This window comes from Nicotiana attenuata, unplaced genomic scaffold (assembly GCF_001879085.1).
Source record: "Nicotiana attenuata strain UT unplaced genomic scaffold, NIATTr2, whole genome shotgun sequence".
NCBI lineage: Eukaryota > Viridiplantae > Streptophyta > Magnoliopsida > Solanales > Solanaceae > Nicotiana > Nicotiana attenuata.
The window spans coordinates 4,891-26,839 of record NW_017672153.1 but is presented as its reverse complement, the minus strand read 5'-3'; the positions used below and the strand labels follow the sequence as shown (position 1 = coordinate 26,839).

The following is a 21,949-nucleotide window of genomic DNA, read 5'->3' as shown; positions in this document are numbered from 1 at the left end:
CCTGACAAAACGATTAAAAAAGGGCTTCAATAAAATCACCCCTCGAAAAACCTTAAGAGGTATCAAATTATCTTAACACAAATGTGCTAAGGCACAAAAAGCAATGCAGTCTCAATCGGCATCGAACCCTCAAAAAACTCAATGGGTAAAAAAAAATACATACTAAGGCATAAAGAAATTTTTACTAAGTCTTTTAAGCTAAAAAGGGGGTAATAGCCATCTTTTAAAGGCTATATTGGCCCGATCTAAAAGAGCCTAAGGGCCAATACATTTAGAGTTCGAACTTGTTCTCACTCAACCCGAACCCAAGGGTTCGACTATCTCGCGCCCATATAAACAATAACTTGATTATGGCTTGGGGACTCGCCGTTATCCGACACAAGCCCTAAAGTGTCTATGCCTCGAAGTTTGAACCTTGTTCGAACTCGACTATGGTAACTTCGAGGAAGCCACCCGAGACAAAGTCTCAAATACATCGTTCAAAGCATAAGATTGTGCTAAAATTTTACAAGGAAAAAAAACATATTTATAAACATCGAGAAGGCATCGAAAGAAAGTTTCTTATATATATTTGAAAAGAAGATATGTGCAAGAGACCTACAGAGGTCTTACAAAAGGAAAAAGAAAAAAATCCTAACTATGCTCGGGGCCGATTTCTCCCTCGGGAGCAGTTTCCTCTTCGGGCCCCTTATCATTGTCAGACCCGCCTTGGCTGCCTTCATCATCATCATCGTCGGAGGAGGAGACGAGAAATATGGCATCAGCTTTGAGCGCCTTTGCTTGAGCTATCTCTTCAGAAAGGTCGAAACCTGGAGCATGGATTTCCTTGAGGGTCTCCCTCCGGGATTAGCACTTGGCGAAATCATTGCTCCGTCGCTCTCGGTTGGAGGCTTCCCTTAGCTGTTTTTTTTGCAGCCTCAGCTCCCTTAAGTATACAGCAACGGTTTTGTCAGCCTTGACCTTCTTATTCTCGACCTCAGCCCTCGCCTCAGCAAGCTTGACCTCGAGCTCGTCGATCATTTTGGCCTGGGCCAAACTTTTCTCATTAGCACCCCGGAGTTGGGCCTCAGCCGATACCAGTTTGTCTAGAGCATCCTCCTTCTCCGCAGCAAGGCGGTCCATATTCTCCTTCCACCGATGGCAGTCGGCCTTGATTTGATCGACCTCGCCTCGAAGCAGCTCAATCCTCTCCAGTTTTTGCTGCAGCTGAGACACTTAAGTATTAGCCTCCACCGTTGGGTCGAGTAGACCATACTCTTTCAAAATGATAGTTACCTGCTTTTCTAGCTCGGCCTCATCCTTACGAGACTTGGCCAAGTCTGCCCGAAGGTCCCTGAGCTCTTCCTCCTTTTGACTGAAAAGGAGCTTCAAAGCGTTCCTTTCATCCGAGGTCTTCTGGAGCTCGGCCTCGCATTGGCTCAGGTCGGCCCAAAACTTGGTGAAAGCCTACACAGAAAGAAGGATACAAGTTAGGGTTAAGAAAAAGAAAAAATTGCAACGATAGGAATTAATGCTTACTCGAGAGAAAGGCGCTGAGCCTCTTCGAAGAGGGTAGATGCGTCGTTGAGTCGGCAGCATCATCGACCCCGGTAAAGTAATCCTGGAAGGGATCCTCTTCGCTGGGGACTCCACCCAAGTTAGGTGTTTGCAGAGCCCTAACCCTCCCTTATGGCTTCTTCAGAATAAGCCGGCAGAGAGGGAGAGTGACCCATTCTCATGGCCCCGAACGAATCACTCGGGGAGTTCTGTTCAGTACTGAGGATTTCGGAACCCGCCCCCTCCGGTGTGCTTGTTGATGGCTGAGGAAAAATATCGACCTCGGCGATTCAGGGGCCTTGCCCGCATCTTTCTTCGAAGCCTCTTCATCATGAGGCAGAATTTTTGACTCTGAGGGCTTGGCAACTTCAACCGGCTTCCTGGTTCAAACCACCAGCGCCGAGTCTTCGCCCTCGTCTTATTCTTCATCATCCACCTAGTGGAATGAGTCTATATCCATAGCAATGAGATTCCTCCTGCGTCTTCGAGCTGGAGCCCTTTTGTCTTGAGGGTCTTCGGGCTTCGAGATCCTTTTCCTCTTATTATTATTACCTTTCCACGATTTTGGAATCGGGGACTCGATTTCTTCCCCAGGTGGGGCCGGCCTTATTTCGGAGACGTCCGAATCCGCAATAGAAATAGGCCTTCAAATTCTCTGAAAACCGGTTAAAAGGCTACCCTCAGGAAAATAATCAAAGGGCTTCGATAAAAATGATCCTCGAAAAACCTTAATAGGTATCGAATTATTCAAATACAAACTTGTGCTAAGGCACAAAAAACAAAAGGGTTTCGATCGACACTAAACCCTAAAAAACCCAATGGGTAAAAATGTATGCCAAGGCATAAAGAAATTTTTGCCAAGTGCCGAAAAAGGAAAATAATAGCCATCTTTCAAAGGCCATATCATCCCAACCTAAAAGAACCTAAGGTCCAAAATATTTAGAGTTCGAGACCTTGTTCTCACTCAACTCGGACCTAAGGGTCCCACCATCTTTAGCTCGCATAAAATCGACTTAAGCATAGCTCGAAGATTCATCAAAAAACCATAAAAGGTATTCTATTATAAGTTCAAAGATTGCCCATTGATTACTAAGAAACCTAAGGGTTTGTTTTACTCTTAGTCTGAGCCAGTGCTCACTCGATTATTGAAGTTATAACATCAAAAAATTTCACAAAACAAAAACGAAGCAGACTTTACAACAAATCGGAGATGGAGCAGAAAGAAAAGGAATTCTTTATATACATAAAAGGTATTTACAATGCCCACAAGGGGCCTTACACAAAAAACAAAATCCTAAGGGCCCAGTCTACTTTGGGAGCCGCATCTTTGGGAGCCACATCTTCGAGAACCTCCTCCTCCTTCATCCTCATCTCCTCCGCTCTCGGAACCACTAGCAGAGTCTTCATCATCGGAGAGTAAAGCGACAGCCTCGTCCTCCAAAGTTGTTGCCTTTTCGATATTAGCTGAGAGGTCAAAGCCACGAGCGTGCACTTTCTCAAGAGTCTCTCTCCGGGATTGTCGCCTGGCGTGATCGACAGTGCACGACAATTTGACTTCAGCAGCGATAGAGATCTCCTGTGCCCGAATGTTGGCAGCCTCAGCGTCAGCTCAATAAGAGGCCACAAACGCCTCTGCCTTAGATTTAGCCTTTGCAAGTTCGGCGGCTGACTTAGCTTCGAGCTTCTCAATATTCTGGCTCCGGGCCAAACTTTCCCCCTTCACATTTTGAAGTTGGCATTCGACCGAAGCCAGCTGGGCCCGAAGCGTGTCTTTCTCCGAGGCATGACGATCCATATGCTTCTTCCACCCCAGGGTCTCGGCCTCTTTCGCCTTGACCTCCTCTCGAAGCTGCTCTACCAGCTCGCCCTTCTGCTGGGCCTACAAAGTCGAAATGTCAGTCGCTAAGTCAGATGAACACGTAACAAACTCTGAAAAAGTTACATCACCTGCTCAATGAGCTCAGTTTGTTCTCGATGAGTCTTCGTCAAGTCGGCTCGAAGGTCCCTGATCTCCTCCTCTTTTTAAACGTAGAGGAGTTTGAGGCCGTCCCTCTCTTCCACAAGATTCTAGATTTCGGCCTTGCATCGGGCAAGCTCGGATCGAGATTTGGAATACACTTGTCGATGGAGCGTCACGGCCTTCACACAAAGGAAAAAAGTCAAACTTGGAAAAACGAGAATAAAACACGAGCGTAACTATAGAGGTAGAAACTTACTTGTTTAAGAAGCTGCAGAGCCTCGTCAAAAATAAACGAAGCATCCGGGTCGAGACCATCTTCGACCCCCGCAAAGCATTCCTAGAAAAAAAAAATTCCCTTCATGGGTCGTCCCCACGTCGGGAGTCTTCATGTCCCGAGCATCTCGGAACTGCCCTTCAGAGAACATAGGACTAGGCGGCGATTCATCTATGTTAATTACCCTAAGTGAGTCACTTGGGAAATTCTCTTCTCTTTGAGGGGCCTCAGAATCAGGCCCTTCGGGCTCTCCCGCCAGACGTTCTTCACGGCAAGGTGCACTTTTATCACCTAATGGCTCGGGGACTTTGCTCGACCTCCCCTCCGATATTTCTTTGGTTCGAAAATTGAACCGCATCAGCCACCGCCGGTTCAGCGGCCTCTGAAGCTTCAGTGCTTCCCCTCTTTCGAGCTACCAGCAAGCAGTCAACATCCTCTCCTTCTTCCTCGTCATCCCGAATTTGTTGGACCACGTCAGCAGATAGGGCTGCAGGATCGGCCCTAGGCTTTCAAACTCTATTTTTCCTAGGCTTCGGGGTACTTGTTGGCGAAGCCATTTTTCTTTTCTTCTCTTTGGTTGGCTTCGGGATTTCCTCTTCACCCGGCGGAGGCAGCCTCATAACAACAGTGTTTTCGAGGCCTGCGTAAGGGGAAAGTAAGTATTTTACAGAGAAATATCAACATTTGAACAAAGGAACTCACCATGGGTTTTAGCTTCCCACCGACCCCTGGCCAAATTGTGCCAACAATGTTCAACATGTGAAGAAGTGGAGGCCAGTTGTCGAACCCAACCTGCGAGATCTGGAATTGCCCCATGAAACCAAGGGGAAACAAAACCATCAAAAAGAAATTACATCGAAAAGAGTAAAGAAAGCATAATACTGAGCATCATCGATGGAGTTGTACTTACGTTTCATGTTCCATTCCTCGGGGAATGGCATTTTTTCAGCAAGAATTAGGTCAGAGGTCTTGATTCGGACGAATCGGCCCATCCACCCTCGGTCCTTGTCCTCATCAATGCTCGAGAACAACGCCTTCATGGACCAACGCTGGAGCTTTATCAACCCGCCTTGATAGAGGCGAGGTCTGTATAACCTGATTAGATGGTCGAGGTTAAAAAAATTCCCTTGACCTTGCTCGAAATACCTGAGCAAAATGACAATGTGCCAGAAAGAAGGGTAGATCTGGCTAAGGGTCACCCGATATTGGTGACAGAAATCGAGTATGACTGGGTCTACGGGACCCAGCGTGAAAGGATAAGTATACGCGCTTAAGTATCCTTCCACATGGGTGGTGATGTCCTCCTCAGGGGAAGGAATCACCACCTTCATATCCTCCCAATTGCAGTGCTTTTTTACCTGCTCGAGATTGTCTTTAGATATCGAGCAGATGTATCGGGACATGGGCTCGCATCGGCCTAGAACTGATGCAGGCTTATCGATTTTGAAATCGGAAGGTAGCTCGCATGGCCCAGGAATGCACTCCTCAATACTAGGTTGCACCTTCGTTCTACCACCGGCCGGCCGCGATGATGTGGAGGATTTTTCTTTCTGAGGGACAGTTTTTGATGTTTTAGCCATCGCTATTGTGGAATTCAAGAAGGAGAAGAAGTTGATGTTGTGGCAAACACAAATTGAAGAGAAGGATGGACTTAAAGAAAATGGAGAAGCTTGTAAAAATTTGAGAAAGTGTTTGTAAAGATTGTAAAGATTGAGAGAATGGCCTATTTATAGTGGCCGCTTCAACGGTTTGGGGGAGCCAACGATCGACCATCAGCCGCCTTCAATTAATGGCCTTGGGAACTATGCAGACGCGAGCCTTCAATCACTTCTGCCGCTGACATCATGGGATTGACATCATGATCGAAGCATCAGAGGATGGAGGATCAAATCGTTTCTTATCATCTTACTCTAAGAAACGCGGGGACTATCTGTATACGGTCGAAATCAGGTATGCCCGATTCCGTAGGCTCGAGGGGTCGCTTCGAGAACAAGTTCAAAATGGACCGGGCTCGAGCCCGATGGCGGAGTACAAGACTCGAAGATCGAAGTGGTCGATGACACCGAGGCCAAGTATGACCAACCTCGGGATAACACCGTTATGGTTTCATAGCAGAAAGAGTAAGATTCCACAGTGGCCCTAAGATCACGGCATAAATTTCGGAACGGATTTGTACTAGGCGGTTAGACAGCTGTATAATAAGATTCCCTACTATAATTAGAAGTGTACCTTATTTATGATTCCCCTACTATATAAAGGGGATCCCAGTCATTTGTAACGCATCAATCATTGACAAGAGAATATACATACATCACTTTCTTGCTTACTGTTCATCAAAATTGCCTTATTATTTTATTGTTCTTGCTGACCCACCTCGAGGCTGCCTTAGCTCGAGGTCGAGGCTTGTTAGCACACTGGTTTGATTTACTTCACTCTTTAATTTATACATTTGGTTCCTTATTTATCAATTAGGATTGGATTAAATCACATATCTTTAAAATCACAATTCAAGTTTAATTGTTACTCGGATTTTTGGGTAAACACTCTCTCTATATGTATATATAGAAACGGCTACAAATATGAAATAAAACCTAAACTTTGTCTCCTTTTGTTGAGACTATATTGGTTTTGGCAATTTTCATCAACAAGCTATCATGGTATGTTTTCTCCTCCTTTTTTTTCTTCCCTTTATGTCTTGTGATATTTGAGCCAAATATCAAATTATAATTATTTCCAAAAATTCTAATTATGCTACACATTTTTTTTTCTTTCAGATTTTATGTCGTTTGAACTACAAATTTTTGGGTAGCAACTGAGTAATCGATTTAAGATAGAACAATATTTGCTTTTGGTAAAAAGTGTGTTGCAAGTGCACTGCTTGCATGTTTGCAACTGTTCCTTGTAAATCAAAATCTTGCTTGAACATTGTCTGTATACAAGTTCTCGTACTAAAAACTATATCCAATGAACTTATAACACTCTTCAAATATTAATAATATCGAATATATTGGAGCTTACAAGATATTAGTATAACGTGTTTTGACAATATAGATCAGAGTTATCATGTCCGATTACTAAAGCCATTGGTAATAATATTCTTTTGTGGCCGTAATGAGCAAATAGTGTCAAACTTACTATTGATTGCCAAGTATTGCCAACGATAAAAATTTGGGCTCACGAATGGCAACGAAAGAATTCCCTCCAATTATAAGAATTTACAAAAGGTTAGAGAAATTAAATAAGTACACCCATGTTTATAGGATTTTTGCGCCGCTCAAATGCTTTAATTATGTCGGATACTTCAGAATATTTAGACAGCAAGGACCAAAAAACAAAAAGGAAAGAGACAACTCATGGTATAGCAGACTTGCTGTGAATTATTGATGATTGGATTGGAGTATAGAAGGTGGCCATGTTGGTTTTCCTAATGGCACACACGTGATTCTTAAGTTCGATGCATGTATCTATTAACTAGGGGAAGCAGTGAGATGAATGAGTTCTCTTTATTTTTAATTAGAATTCTTAATTTCAAGTTTTGGAATGGAAAAGTTTGGATAGAAATAAAATTTTACGTGATGTGAGTTTGAATTAATTGATTAGTGGGTTCAAATACCAAATTTATGTGGAAGATTGACAAAAGATGATGCTGCCACTTTAGCTTTTTCTAGTGCTCAAGCAATTCTCAAGTAAAGAAGCTTAACGTCAAAGGTTGGAAAGGTGAAAAGAAGGGGAAGAAAACACAAGACATGTCTTGGTCACCCGTATCTCCTTCCTTTTTATTCCTACAACTTGTTGAAGAATATAGTAATTATTGCATAAAACATTTTTAGAAAAATTTCCCTAGCTACTTCCTACACACTCAAAAGCTCTACTTCCATTTTCCAACCATGGACTTGGTTTCCTTTTAAGAATACCAGTATGTCACCGTGCATATATACTAAAACAAAATGGTTTGTTTATTGGCGGCAAATGTTTTTAACAGAATATGTGTCTGGAATTTTTTATTTTTTTTGCTAAGTATTATGTTATTGTTTAAACCCTAAGTTAGGCACAAGGATATTTGAAAAGTTCTGAAGATGTATCATACCTAAATTTTATGTTTGGAAGATCATATGAACATCTATAAGAAAGGAGAGGTAGTTTTCAACAAATTGAAAGTTTTTAAGAGAAGAAAGCGAACATAATTAATCTAACTTCAAATAATTATATCTTCTAATATATAAAGGATTGAGCTACAAGCTATGTTGGGTTTTTAAGGTATTTAATTAATATATTAAATACTTAAAAGAGGGTGAATGGGAAATGGAGGGAAATGAAATTTTTGAGTGAAATTTTAAGTTCCCCCTCCCTTGGCAAATGGGCATTGTCCCATATTGGAAGAGGAAGAGGTTTTTTATGGGTATATAAGCAATTGCTCTTCTTCTAGCTCTTAAAGAGTTGAGAAGAAGGCAAGCCTCGCGCCGTCGTCGTCGTCGCTCGCTCGGCTTCGGCTTCGGCTTCGGCTTCGGATATTGATTAACTTTTTGGACCAAATTTATTTGTTAATAGTAAAATATTAACAGAAATGTTATTAAATATTTGTTTTAATAACAAAATATTAATATTAATATTAAATCCAATCCGTTTTTTCTGTTTTGGTAACAGAAAAGTAACTACCCTCTTCAATTTTCCCTCTTTATTTTCCCTCTTTATTATTGAGTAAATGGCCATTTATGTAATGGCATTTATGTTGTGGGTGTTTTGCATAAACAGCCATTCTGAAGAGACCCAACTTTGGCTATAAATACAACACTATTCTGCTCAGAATTTTAACTACAATTTTCTGAGTTTCCTCTCCTTCTTCTGCATACTTTTAGCATCAAAACAAAGCAAAAAGTAAGTGTGATTTGCTACCGAACTTTGTGTTCGCTGAAACACTGGAGTTTGAAGTACCACTACACCAGTGTGTAATTCGTTCTATCCTGGGAGGAAATAATCCATAACCTTGGGTACTAGGAGGGGATTAAATTCCTTAAGGAAACACTGTGAATTCAGTGGGCTCGAATTGGTTTATGTCATTTCTTTTTATATTCATTACTGTTTATATTCATTTATATTTCCAGAATTTATTTTACAAATACAGTGTAATAACAAGCTACAGATAAAATGAAAGCATTTTTATCCTAATTTTCAGTACTACTAACCATTTGTTATGTTACGCAGCGCCTTCCTGAGATTCCTTAGAAAGGCGACGTAAGGCTAAGCAACTGATGTCAGTGCAGTTACTGTCCGCCAATTGAGGTCCCCTCCGTACGCTAGACGAGATTGTCAGTGCCGTACGGGAAAACCAATATCAAGAGCAATTGAGAGAACATAAATGAGAATTGAGAATGAAAGAAAGCTTGATTGCATTAATGAAAGCTATTACAGAAAAGCAACGCGGTGTCGAGGGGGAGAGACACCAGTACAGAGAATTGTTTGCTTGCTAGAAATTTTGATTGCTTGATCCCCCCTAATAATGCTTAAAAAAAATAATCCAAAGCTACAAGACTAGACTTAACTAAGCTAGAGAAACATAATGGAAGTACATGAAATAAAACTACTCTGTATTTACAATGAAAATGACTTAGTTTTCTATAAGGCAGCAGCAGGTCCGTTGTCAGCAGCAGTGTCTTTGGCATCACGGTCTGCGCGCGCAGCGTTGTCTACGCGCGCGGCGCTGTTGGCATCTGCCTGCGACTTGGCGCTGGCGAGGGATATCGGTAGGGCGACAGAGGCACCTGCGCGCTTGTCACTTGGCGCGGCCAAGACCACGGGGCTGTCCGTGGCGCTAGGCATTGGGAGGCTTGCTAGGACGCTACGGGGCACGCCCAAGAGGTCATGGGGTATGGCTAGAAAGCCGCCCATGACATTCTCCCCCACCTGAGTTGGCGACGTCCTCGGTGCCTTACTCCGTCTGGCCATCAGATTGCGGATGAAAACTTGAGCTGTGACTCAATTTTGACCCAAGTCACTTGAAGAGTTGGGTCCAAAAGTTTCTAGTGAAGCGTGAGTCACGATCACTAATAATGTCTTTGGGCAGGCCCCAATATTTGACGACATGAGAGAAGAAGAGTCGAGCTATAGCTTCTGCTGATATGTATTGTGGGGCTGCAATAAAGGTGGCATACTTGGAAAACCGGTCCACCACAACCAAGATAGTTGTGATATCTCCAACCTTGGGCAATCCGGTGATGAAATCTAGGGAAACACTTTCCCAAGGTCTCTTTTGGACAGCTAGTGGTTCCAAGAGTCCCCCTTGTGTCAAGCGGTCCGACTTGTCCTTCCGGCATACTAGACAAGTCTTCACATACTGAGCGACATCATCGGCCATTTGAGGCCAATAATAAGCACAACGAAGTAACTCCATGGTGCGTTCTTCACCGGGATGGCCGGCCCACGGAGTATCATGACATTCCGCTAGAAGAGTCCTCCGCAGATCTCCTCCTTTAGGAACATAAAGTCGGTTCCCTTTCACTTTCAGAAAACTATCTTCCATGTAGAACTGGCGAGTCTTGCCCTGTCCTACCAAATCAACCAAATACTGAGCAGCAGGATCCTTGATGAGTAGATCTTGTATCTGGTCCTTGATGGAGGTTGCTACTTCGCTCCCCCTTAGGGTGGCGAGTAGGCACATCGTTGCTAGATCAGCTCTCCGACTGAGCGCATCAGCAACATGATTGGTCTTTCCACTATGGTACTCCAGGTTGAAGTGGAATTCAGCTAGGAGTTCCTGCCACCTGGCTTGTCGACCATTCAGCTTCGGCTGGGTCATGAAATGGCTGACAGCTATGTTGTCTGTCTTGACCACGAACGGGGTCCCTAGCAGATAGTGCCTCAAAAGGCGCAAGCAGTGGACGACAACCAATAATTCTTTCTCATGGGCGGCATAGCGTCACTTTTCATCCTTCAGCTTCTGACTCTCGTACGCTACAGGGTGCCCTTCTTGTAGAAAGACTCCGCCGAGGGTATAGTCAGATGCATCTGTTTGTACCTCGAATGGCTTGGCCAAATCAGGGAGGGCCAAGACGGGGCTACTAGACATAGCCGCTTTTAATGAGTCGAAGGCCTCCGCTCGTCTCTGTCCCCAATCCCAGGGTGTGACCTTCTTAAGGAGTTCTATCAATGGCACTGCGATAAGGGAGTAGTTCTTCACAAATCACCGTTAGAAGTTGCATAGGCCAAAGAACGCCCTCAAGGCGTGGACATTGTTAGGCGGCGGCCAATATGTGATGGCCTGAATCTTCTGTTGGTCCATCTTGATACGCCCTTCCTCGGTGACATGTCCGAGGAAGTCAATTTGCTTTTGAGCAAAGGAGCACTTGGATAGCTTTGCATATAGTTCATGCTCCCGCAATCGAGCTAGGACCTTCCGCAAGTGCACTAGGTGTTCTTCCAATGTCTGGCTATATACCACAATGTCATCTAAGTAGACCACCACTAATTCGTCGATGTACTCTCGGAAGACTTGGTTTATGAGAGTGCAAAATGTAGCTGGGGCATTGGTCAAGCCAACCGACATGACCAGGAAGTCGTACGACCCATATCTTGTCACACAGGTCGTCTTGTGTTCATCACCCTCTGCAATCCGAACTTGCTAATAACCTGTCTTCAGATCTATCATGGTGAACACCGTCGCACCACCCAGTCTATCGAACAAGTCTGCCATTAGAGGATCAAGGTACTTGTTCTTCACGGTGATTTCGTTTAGAGCTCGATAATCCACACAGAGTCGCAGGCTGCCATCATGTTTCTTTTGGAATAGAACAGGGGACCTGTATGGGGACTTGGAGGGTACAATGATCCCTGTATATAGCATTTCTGTCAATTGTCTCCGAAGCTCGGTGAGTTCGGGTTGAGACATTCTGTATGGCGCCCGGGCAAGTGGCTTCACGCCTGGGACCAACTCAATTTCATGGTCCACAGTGCACCTAGGCGGGAGCCGCTTTGGCATGTCTTGTGGCATGACATCTTCAAACTCCAGTAGTAGCTCCTTCACGGGTTCAGGAATGGGACCCGAGGAGCGTTCTATATCTTCAATGTAGAGGGTTACCAGGAACGTAGGTTCATTCCTTTTGACCCCCTTCTTCAACTGCAAGGCCGAGATGTTCTCAACGGCCATCTTCATGGGCATCCATGGGATAATGCAGGGCTTAGCCCTATTGGTTCCCATCATCAGTAGCATGTTTGCAAATGGTACAGGCATGGTATTGGTTTGCCTTAGGAATTCCAACCCAACTATCAACTCGAAGTCATCTATGATCACCACTCGCAGGTTGAATTTTTCTTCGTAAGGGCCAAGCTTCACCGGTACCTCTTTGGCTATTCCACCCACTGGCTGGGGAGGTGAGTTGATGGCCTTGACACTACCTCTACCTTTCCCTACAACTAGACCAAGGCACTCCACCTGAGTCGAGGCTAAGTAGTTGTGGGTAGCACCCGTGTCTATCATAGCCCGAATGGGCTTGCCATTCACCTTCATCTCAACGAACATTAAGGTCCTCTCTTGTTTAAGAGGAGTCTCCTATCCGACTTCTTTTTGCCTTTCTTAGTGATTGGACATGGGTCCTTCTTCTTACGGATACCAGCACTGGTCTCCGCTAATGCCTCAGAAATGGAGCCAACAATTGCATTGAAGGCACCAACTGGTTCAGTCTGGTCCGCATCGTCTGAGTCGTCATCAGTCCCTTCATCAATAGCCTGATGGGCATTCATCTATGCATGTGGCACTCATTGTTCCAATGTGGTCCTCCGCAATGACGACATCCTGAAGGAGGCTTTCTCCCCCGGTCCTTATTGATTGACGCAACACTGTTGCTGCCTGAGGAAGGAGCCTTAGATTTGGTTGAGCTCCGATCTCCCCCACTTCTGCTAGGGCCACCATTGCTAGGCTAGCCCCCTTTGAATCCCGCTCGGGCAGGCGGCTGAGGCCTATCCTTCCGAGCTTCCATTTGATAGCTCCCAAGGCATTCAGCTGCTTGGATCACCTTGGGCAGGGTATCTACCCTTTGTCTTTGTAGCTCCAGCTCCACACAGGCATAAGGTTTCAACCCTTTCAGGAAGGTGAAGAGCTTGTCTTTGTCCCCCATGTCGCGTATGCTTAGCATGAGCGTGGAGAATTCCCGCACGTAGTCCCGCACTGATTTGGTCTGACGGAGCTCCCGTAGCTTTATCCTTGCATTCTATTCAACATTTTCGGGGAAGAATTGTAGGCGTATGGTTGCCTTCAGTTCTGCCCATGTCTCGAGAGAAACTTTACCGGCCTTGATGGCTTCGTACTTCACCCGCCACCAGAGTTTAGCATCACCCTGAAGATACATGGTAGCAGTTGCTACCTTCTTAGCTTCCTCCAGGCCCCCAACAGCATCGAAATACTGTTCGACGTCAAAGATGAAGTTCTCTACTTCCTTGGCATTCCTAGCTCCACTGTATGGCTTTGGCTCAGGAATTTTCAATTTTTGTGTCGCGAAAGCGGGGTTCACAGCGTCCCCGATTTGGTTTCCACCTCCTCAAAGTAGGCCCTGTAAAGTAGCATTGACAACATTGAGCTGGTATGTCAATTTGTCAATAGTTTGTTACATGGCAGTCACCCTGTCTGCCTTTTGTGCCCTATAGGCTAAATCCTCGGTGCGCTCCTGTTGGAGTCCCTCGAATTTCCCATAAATTTCGACTGCCTCTGTGGCTACTATCTGCCGGTCTCCCCCGGAGTCGCGACTGATGTTTTCTATGTCAACTTTGGCCTGGAGCACTCTGTGGTCCAGGTCGTCCAACCTTTGCACTAGGCTGGTTCTTAGATCAGGCACCGTATCCACGATAGGACGTAATACCTCAACCGTCTCTTCAAGGGCCGTAATGAGGTACCCATGATTCACCATGGTCAAAAATGGTGGTGATGTCAATGTGTTCCCTCGTCCGATGTCGAGCCTAGGCTCTGATACCAACTGTTACGCGACGCCTTCTTGAGATTCCTTGGAAGGGCGACGTAAGGCTAAGCAACTGATGTCAGTGCAGTTACTGTCCGCCAACTGAGTACGCTAGACGAGATTGTCAGTGCCGTACGGGAAAATCAATGTCAAGAGCAGTTGAGAGAACATAAATGAGAATTGAGAATGAAAGAAAGCTTGATTGCATTAATGAAAGCTATTACAGAAAAGCAACATGGTGTCGAGGGGGAGAGACACAAGTACAGAGAATTGTTTGCTTGCTAGAAAGTTTTGATTGCTTGATCCCCCTAAATAATGCTTAAACAAAATAATCCAAAGCTATAAGACTAGACTTGACTAAGCTAAAGAAACATAATGGAAGTACATGAAATAAAACTACTCTATATTTACAATGAAAATGACTTAGTTTTCTATAAGGTAGCAGTAGGTCCGTTGTCAGCAGCAGTGTCTTTTGCATCACGGTCTGCGCGCGCAGCGTTGTTTGCACGCGTGGTGCTGTTGGCATCTGCCTGCGGCTTGGCGCTGACGAGGGATATCGGTGGGGCGACAGAGGCACCGGCGCGCTTGTCACTTGGCGCGGCCAAGACCACGGGGCCGTCTGTTGCGCTAGGCATTGGGAGGCTTGCTAGGAAGCCGCAGGGCGCGCCCAAGGGGTCATGGGGTATGACTGAAAAGCCACCCATGACAGTTATTCCGACATTGCTACAAGAAGTTATGACCTTTTTTATTGAAAGGTAGCAGAGCAGCAATCTATTCTGGGAAAAAAATACCCTATCATGATATGCCATACAACGTGTGGCACGCGTGCCAGGCCAAGTTTAGGTTAGATGGATAGAAATTTGAGTTTATGAAACACTCTCTTGGCACGGGGTGTCGTGCGAGTGTGGCAGGACGTGCTAGGCCAGGATTTTAGCATGTATAACACATAAACGTATATCTTATAAGTCACTTTAGGGAGAGAGAAACTTAGTTATTTCTACATCATTTTAGAGAGGTTTCTAGGAGCAAGAACGAACTAAGGCTTTTCCAATCACTACTAGAAATTCGGTCAAAACTGACTGCGGTCGATCGACCCACTTCGGTTGGTCAAAAAAATGATCGAAGTCGGTCGATTTATCAAATATTTTACTTTTTAACTTTTTTTACGAAACAGATCAACTTCAATCGTTTTTTTGCGCAAAAATACGGAAAACTAATTTCGTATCCGGTGAAATTTATTTTTTAAGAAATCAACCAACTTTGGTCAGTTTTTCATGTAAACTAAATTAAAAGTAATATTCAATAAACTGACTGAAACCGGTCGGTTATTTCAGTCGGCCATTTTAAAAAACCAATCGACTTTGGTCGGTAATTTTATATTTTTAATAAAATCGTCCGAAATCGGTGGGTTATTTTTTCGCGAAAATACAATTAAAGAGTACAAATAAAATAAAAGAAAGTCTTAAACCAAAATTTACCAATGGTCTAGTGGCAGAATAGTATCCCTGCCATAGTACATACGTCGGTTCGATTCCCAGAAGGTGTATTTTTACCAACCGACTTCGGTCGAAAAATACTTTCGGCAAATTTTTTTGGCCGTTTGTGAAATTTAATTGACCGGTCGAAATCGGTCGGAAATTGCAACCGACTTCGGTCGCTATTTATTATCGACTGACTTAATTTTGACGGATTAAAGTCTGTCGAAAGTCGATCGATATTTCTAATTTTTAGACCGATTTCGTTCGGTTCTAGACGATTTTTCACAGTTTTCTAGTAATGAATCTACCCAAGATAAGATCCATACCATGAATTTACGTTAGAAGCTTTAGATTTATATTATTTAACACCCAAAAAATTTAAAATCCTAGGTTTTCAAGATCCCAAGATCTAAGGATCCTAAGAGTAATATCTAAGGTAAATTTTTTGTACTCTACTATCAATATTAGAAACTTTAGATGCATGAATTGTTGGAATGATAGACTTCATGGGAAAAATAATATAAACCCATTTATGACCCGAGTAAAATCTAATTTGATAAATTTGGTCGAAGTTAATAGTTGTGGTAATTGTTCTAACCCCTTATTGCAAATTCTCGAAGGGTTTGAATACACGAATTCGTTAGTAGAGTTTTTGACCATCAATTCAGGTGAGTTGAGGTTTCTTCTCTAAGTTAAGGGCTAGATTAGAATACGCATAGTAAATTACTTGTTTGCTTGCTTATTTTTTAGAATAAATTATACATGCCATTGAAAAACTTCTGTGACAGAAGATAACTATATTGTATAATTTATTGCAGTTATATTTTTGCCTATGTGTAATTATTTGCTTATGTGAAGTTACTTGTGTTGCTTAGGGCTTGAGTTCATATTTAGAGCAGAAAATGATTAGTCTCTAAGATATGTCTTCATTGCTTATTTATGTGCAATTACTTATACTGTTCAGACTTTTAGTTCAAATTACTATGATTACATTAAAAAAGAGATAAATAGCCAATTTTCCTGAGTATGACTGTCACGGTGGCCAGGGTTAGCTACATCATACTTGTAGGTGCGAATGCGCTCAGATAGGTTGAGCTTTATTGAGCTACTTAATGGTCCCATATATATGTTGAACTTGAGTGAGCATAATCAGAGGCCCTATTAACTCACTCAGATGGGTTGCTTGATTGAGCTACTCGATGACTCTACATATGAGTTGAGCTTGAGTGAGCATAAGACCCAATAGCAACTTTAGCAATTCTGTAACGACCCGGTTGATCGTTTTGAGAGTTATACCCTCCATCCCCTATTAACTGCTTTCCCCATATCTTTTTCTGCTATTGTGACTTGCCGGGAAGTTTCATTTTGGTTTTTGGAGTGTTTTGGGACACTTAGTCCCTAAACGGAAGCTTAAGTCTTATGATTTGGACCGTAGTCGGAACTGTGTAAAGATGACTCCAGAATGGAGTTCCGTTGATTCCGTTAGCCCTTTGGGTGATTTTGGGCTTAGGCGCACGTTCGAATTGTGTTTTGGAGGTCCGTAGCTCATTTAGGCTTGAAATGACGAAAGTCGAATTTTTGGAGATTTGGACCGGTAGTAGAATTTTTGATATCGGGGTAGGATTCCAATTCCAGTAGTTGGAGTAGGTCCTTAGTATTGAATATGACTTGTGTGCAAAATTTAGGATCAATCGGACGTGATTTCATAGGTTTCGGCATCGATTTTGGAAATTTGAAAGTTTCAAGTTCTTTAAGTTTGATTTGGAGGGTGATTCGTGTTTTTAGCGATGTTTGATGTGATTTGAGGGCTCGACTATGTTCGTATGGTATTTTAGAACTTGTTGGTATATTTGATTGAGGTCCCGGAGGCCTCGGGTGAGTTTTGGATGCTTAACGGGATGAATTTTGGACTTATGCAATTGCTGAAGCTATATGAGTTTTGGTGTTTTCGCACCTGCGGTGGGGAGACCGCAGGTGCTGGCTCACAAGTGCGAAGAAGCACGCGCAGAAGCGGTGAAGGACCGCAGAATCAGAGAAGTTCCACAAGAGCGGCCCATTGCTCGCAAATGGACCTAGTTCCTTTAAGTCATTTCCGCAGTTGCGATGGAAATTCCGCAGGTGCGGTGTCGCAAGTACGATTCTTGGACCGCAGGTGCGAGATCGCTGGGCAGAAAAGGGGAAATTTCAAGGGTTTGATCTCATTTCATTTTGGGACTTTTAGAGCTCGGATTTAGGCGATAACTTGAAGGATTTTCAGAGGAAGCTATTGGGTAATGATTCCTAACTCATTCTTGGTTGTATTCCATTAATCTATAGTTGATTTCATCATTTAATTATGGATTTTGGGTGAGAAATTTGGGGAAGAAGGGTGGAAGTTCTTCAACTAAGTTTTTGAGTTTTGATTGGGATTTTGATGTCGGATTTGGATAATTTTGGTACGAGTGAACTCGTGAGTGAATGATTGTTCATATTTGGTGACTTTTACCTGATTCCGAGAGGTGGTCCTAGGGAGGCTTTTTGTGCGATTTTTCCAATTTATTGCATTAGCTTTGATTTCATTAGGTAGATTAATTCTTGTAGTTATATTTATGTTATGTAATTGATTTTGGCTAGATTTGGGCCACTCGGAGCCGGATAGTAGTGGGAAAGGCATTGTGACTGATTGATTGAGCTTGGTTCGAGGTAAGTGGCTTGCCTAACCTTGTGTGGGGGAAACTCCCCTTAGGATTTGGTACTCTTTGATATGTGAGCACCGTGTACGTGAGGTGACGAGTGCGTACATGGGAGATTTGTTGTAAAACTCTATTTTTCACTAAGTAATAACCCGTTTCACTTTATTTGAGCTACACTAGCATATGTAATCATCCTGTTTAGTTTAGAATAGCATGTCTATGTGTCTTAGTTTCTTATCTGAACTTTGTGCGGCATGATTAATGAATTCCCTGCTTTTTCCTTTACTTGTACTTAGTCTAAATTGTAGGATTTCGTATTGTAACTGTTATTTCTACTGTAGAGCTGTTTACTTTTGGGACTACGGAACGGTATTCTGGGAGATCCCTCTGCATATTTACTTTAGGACTATGGAACGGTATTCCGGGAGATCACCCTGTCTTGCATATTTACTTTGGGACTACGGAACGGTATTCTGGGGAGATCCCCCTGCACATTTACGTTTGGGACTACGAGACGGTATCTCGAGAGATCCCCTGTTGTTATCTCTGTGTACTGAGCTGTTACCTTCTGTGATTTCATTCTTGTTAAATTTCAGTCTTTATTTTACTACAATATTTCATTCTGCCTTGTTTTATTATATATATACTAGTAGGGCCAGACCTGACCTCGTCACTACTCGACCGAGGTTAGGCTTGGCACTTACTGGGTACCGTTGTGGTATAATCATGCCCTTCACTGCATAATTTTTTTGTTTGCAGATTCAGGTACCGCTTATCAGCTGCATCATCAGTGAGTCGAGACAGCTTTGGAGATTTCAAGATATATCTGTTGCGTCCGCAGAGCTCGGAGTCCCCTTCTCCTCTTCCTCATGTCAAACACTTCCTATATTTCCTTTTTGTTAGACTCTGGAGTATAGAGATACTGATTTCATTCTGTAGTTTGTGATTCACGATTTTCCGGATTTTGGGATAGTTGTGTACATTTCGAGAGTGATTAATGTATATGCCGAGCGGCATCTTAATTGCTTATTTAAATTTCCTTGTTAATTGTTAATTTTCATGTTTCCATTTTATTTCCGCTAATTATTAGGCTTACCTAGTCGTAGAGACTAGGTGCCGACACGACAAATTCACGGAGGGAGAATTTGGACCGTGACAAGTTCCCATGCATGTTCCCATATGTCAGGTACGTATGGCCACTATGTGCAAATATTTTAATAACTCTTAGCAATTTCCATGCATGTTCTCATATGCTCACGTACGCCTGACCACTATGTGCAAATAATTTAGAAAAGTTGTTTCTTAAAAAGTAACTCATTTTTCAATTAGTTTTTAGTTATCAGATACAGATTGAATTTTTAGTTTTAGCTTTCAATTATCAGTTTTAAATTCAGTTTTCAGAATCAGTTTTAGTTTGCAGATTATCCATTATTTATTACGTGAATTTCCTACCCTACTTGCTATATTTATTATATTTATACATCATATGCTAGTCTTGTCCTCCGCTTAAGGGTTACCAGCGAGACTTTTTGGCTATCCTTTGGTGGTACTTACCCTATTTGGGCCTACCACATCGTATGATAGGCGTTGAGTTTGTAGGTGACGAGGCCCATGGCTAGGAGCAGATCTAGTTGATTCAGTTGGTGAACCGTTGAATCTTTTCCATGGTGGTGGTGTCCTTTCTATGGTGTTTAATTATCTTTTGACTTTCATATCATCTAGGGGTATGCCCAGTAGACTTATGTATTCTGACTTACAGTTAGAGGCTCATGACTTTGCTAGTCTATTCAATTATCAGACATGTTAATATTTATTTTACAATTCCATTTTTCATAGGATTATCATATTAAAACTTATTTGTGAATTTCTTCGCTATTATGTACAGTTCAAACTTTTTCAGTTAATTAAAACATGCCTTGCTTGAAAGACAAGGTAGGTTGAGTGACATTACATCCTACCTTAGTTTTGGGTCGTGGCAATATATTTATCTTTTTCCAACTAATACAATTCTTATATATAAATATTATGCCCCGTAATTGGGGTGGAATGTGACGGGGCTCAACCTACCTTACCCGTTGAGCAATCCTCATTATAACTAATTGATTTTTTTTTTTTTTTAAAAAAAATATCATTCCCATGAAAAATCACAAATAAATCATAAGACAATAACTGTCTGAAAACTTAATCATAACATAAAACTCAACATGTCTGACGACTAAGCGCACTAGCAAAGTTATAAGCCTCTAAATGATGTCTGAATACATAAATCTTGGGGCATTCCCCTAAATTTTATAAGCATCTAACAATAGCTAGAGGTATGAAAGTAATATTGACACCATTGAAAACAATCACGGCTTGCCACTGAGTTAATTGAACCCGTCTCTAATCACAAGCTTCGTCACCTGCAAACTCAAAGCCTGCCACATAACATGGCATGCCCAAACGGGTTAAGTACCACTAAAGAATACTGAAAAAGTCTTATTGACAATCCCTTAATCGGAGGACAAGACTAGCATGAGCTAAATATATAAACATAATGAAATGCAACAAATAGAGCAGTCAATTCACATAGCTAACTGAATGATTTAAAAGCTGAAAGTGATTCTGAAGACTGAAGTTAAATTGATAACTCAAATCTGAAACGGAAAATTGAATTGTATCTGATGATTGAAAGTTAACTGAAATCTGAGTCTGTATCTGATAACTAAATTTAACTGAAATCTAATTAAAAGTAAATCTGAAAGCTAAGTCAGAAACTAATATCTGAAACTGAAGTTGAAAACTGAATTATTCCTAAAGAAATAACTTTTCTAAAAAATTTGCACATAGTGGCTCTGCGTACTACGCACGGCGGAGTGTCGATCTATTTTCCCAACAAACAATTGGCCCTGTGTACTTGAGAATCTAGGAACATGCACGAGCATGTGTTGGCCTATCTCTCCAACAAATAATTTGTACCTACGAACGTGAGCATCTAGAAACACGCACGGGGGAGTGTCGTCCTATTTCCCTAACAAACAATAAGTACCTGCAAGCATGGGGCAGCTAACCCTGGCTATATTGGCACTCATACTGGGGAAGGTTGGCTGCTTCTCCCTTTCTGAATGTGATCACATTTGTCTGAATATGAATGGAAAGTCTGAGCCATACAAGCAATTGCACATAAACAAGAAATCACGACACTTCAAGAAACTAATAATCTTTTATTGTAAATATGAGCTGAAAGTCTGAGCAATACATGTAACTTCACATAATCACACAATTGCACATAAGAAAATAATGGAAACAAATCATGAAATCTAATCATTCTCTATCATTATATATTTTTTATTTTTATATATAGTTATTATTCTAAAAATAAGGCAAGTAAAATAACTAATTTGTACATTCTAATCTAGCCCGTAACCTAAGGAAGAAACCTCATCTCACCGTAAAGATCCTTCATTTCTGGAAAGATTAGCATCCACATGTGCCAACCACAGTTAATCACTACAATCTACACTAAACAACTCAATCAATGTTTGTAATATCTCAAAGAAATTCATTTTTTTCTTTATCTAAACTTTTTCTGAAAAAAAGCCCTAACACTAAATCTTTGATTTCTAGGTTTTGCTTGAAATCTTATTCTTTGGGTGTTTCGAACATGAGTACGTCATTCATAATCTTAATCGGTTGTATTATTAAACCGTAGAGTAAGAGATATCCAAAAACTCAAAAATCCTAGTTTTTTTCCTTGTTGAGTGATCTGAAGGTGTTCCTTGAAATCTAAGAATTTTTCAAGTGATTTGATGTTAGGAGCATTGCCTTCCAAGCCCTTCCACTGCCCGAACCACCAATCGCCCCAGTATCTGCTAGTTTGGTTCAGCTCGAACTTCTGTCATGTCAAGCTTCCTGACCTACTTTATACCAGTCGGTATTTTGTGTACTTCAAGGCGCTGACTAGCCCCACTCAACGCCTACACCCTTCTCTTGAGCTCTTCTTTGAGCATTTCTATTTCCTATACCCTCCTTATGCTACACAATCCATAAGGTTGACCTAGCCCTTTCTTCTCTCTCTTTGCCCACGCGAAGATTCAATTATATGATGA

The 21,949-nt window shown here is 42.3% G+C and overlaps 1 long non-coding RNA gene across 1 annotated transcript; it reads right to left on the bottom strand.

The window, feature by feature from the left end:
• Positions 1–20,005: 20,005 nt before the first annotated feature.
• Positions 20,006–21,182, bottom strand: LOC109212088. The gene is made up of 2 exons (XR_002065807.1): positions 20,890–21,182; positions 20,006–20,278 (listed from the first exon to the last, which is right to left on the bottom strand). It is a non-coding gene; the product is annotated as an uncharacterized LOC109212088 (long non-coding RNA).
• Between the last annotated feature and the right edge of the window lie 767 nt (positions 21,183–21,949).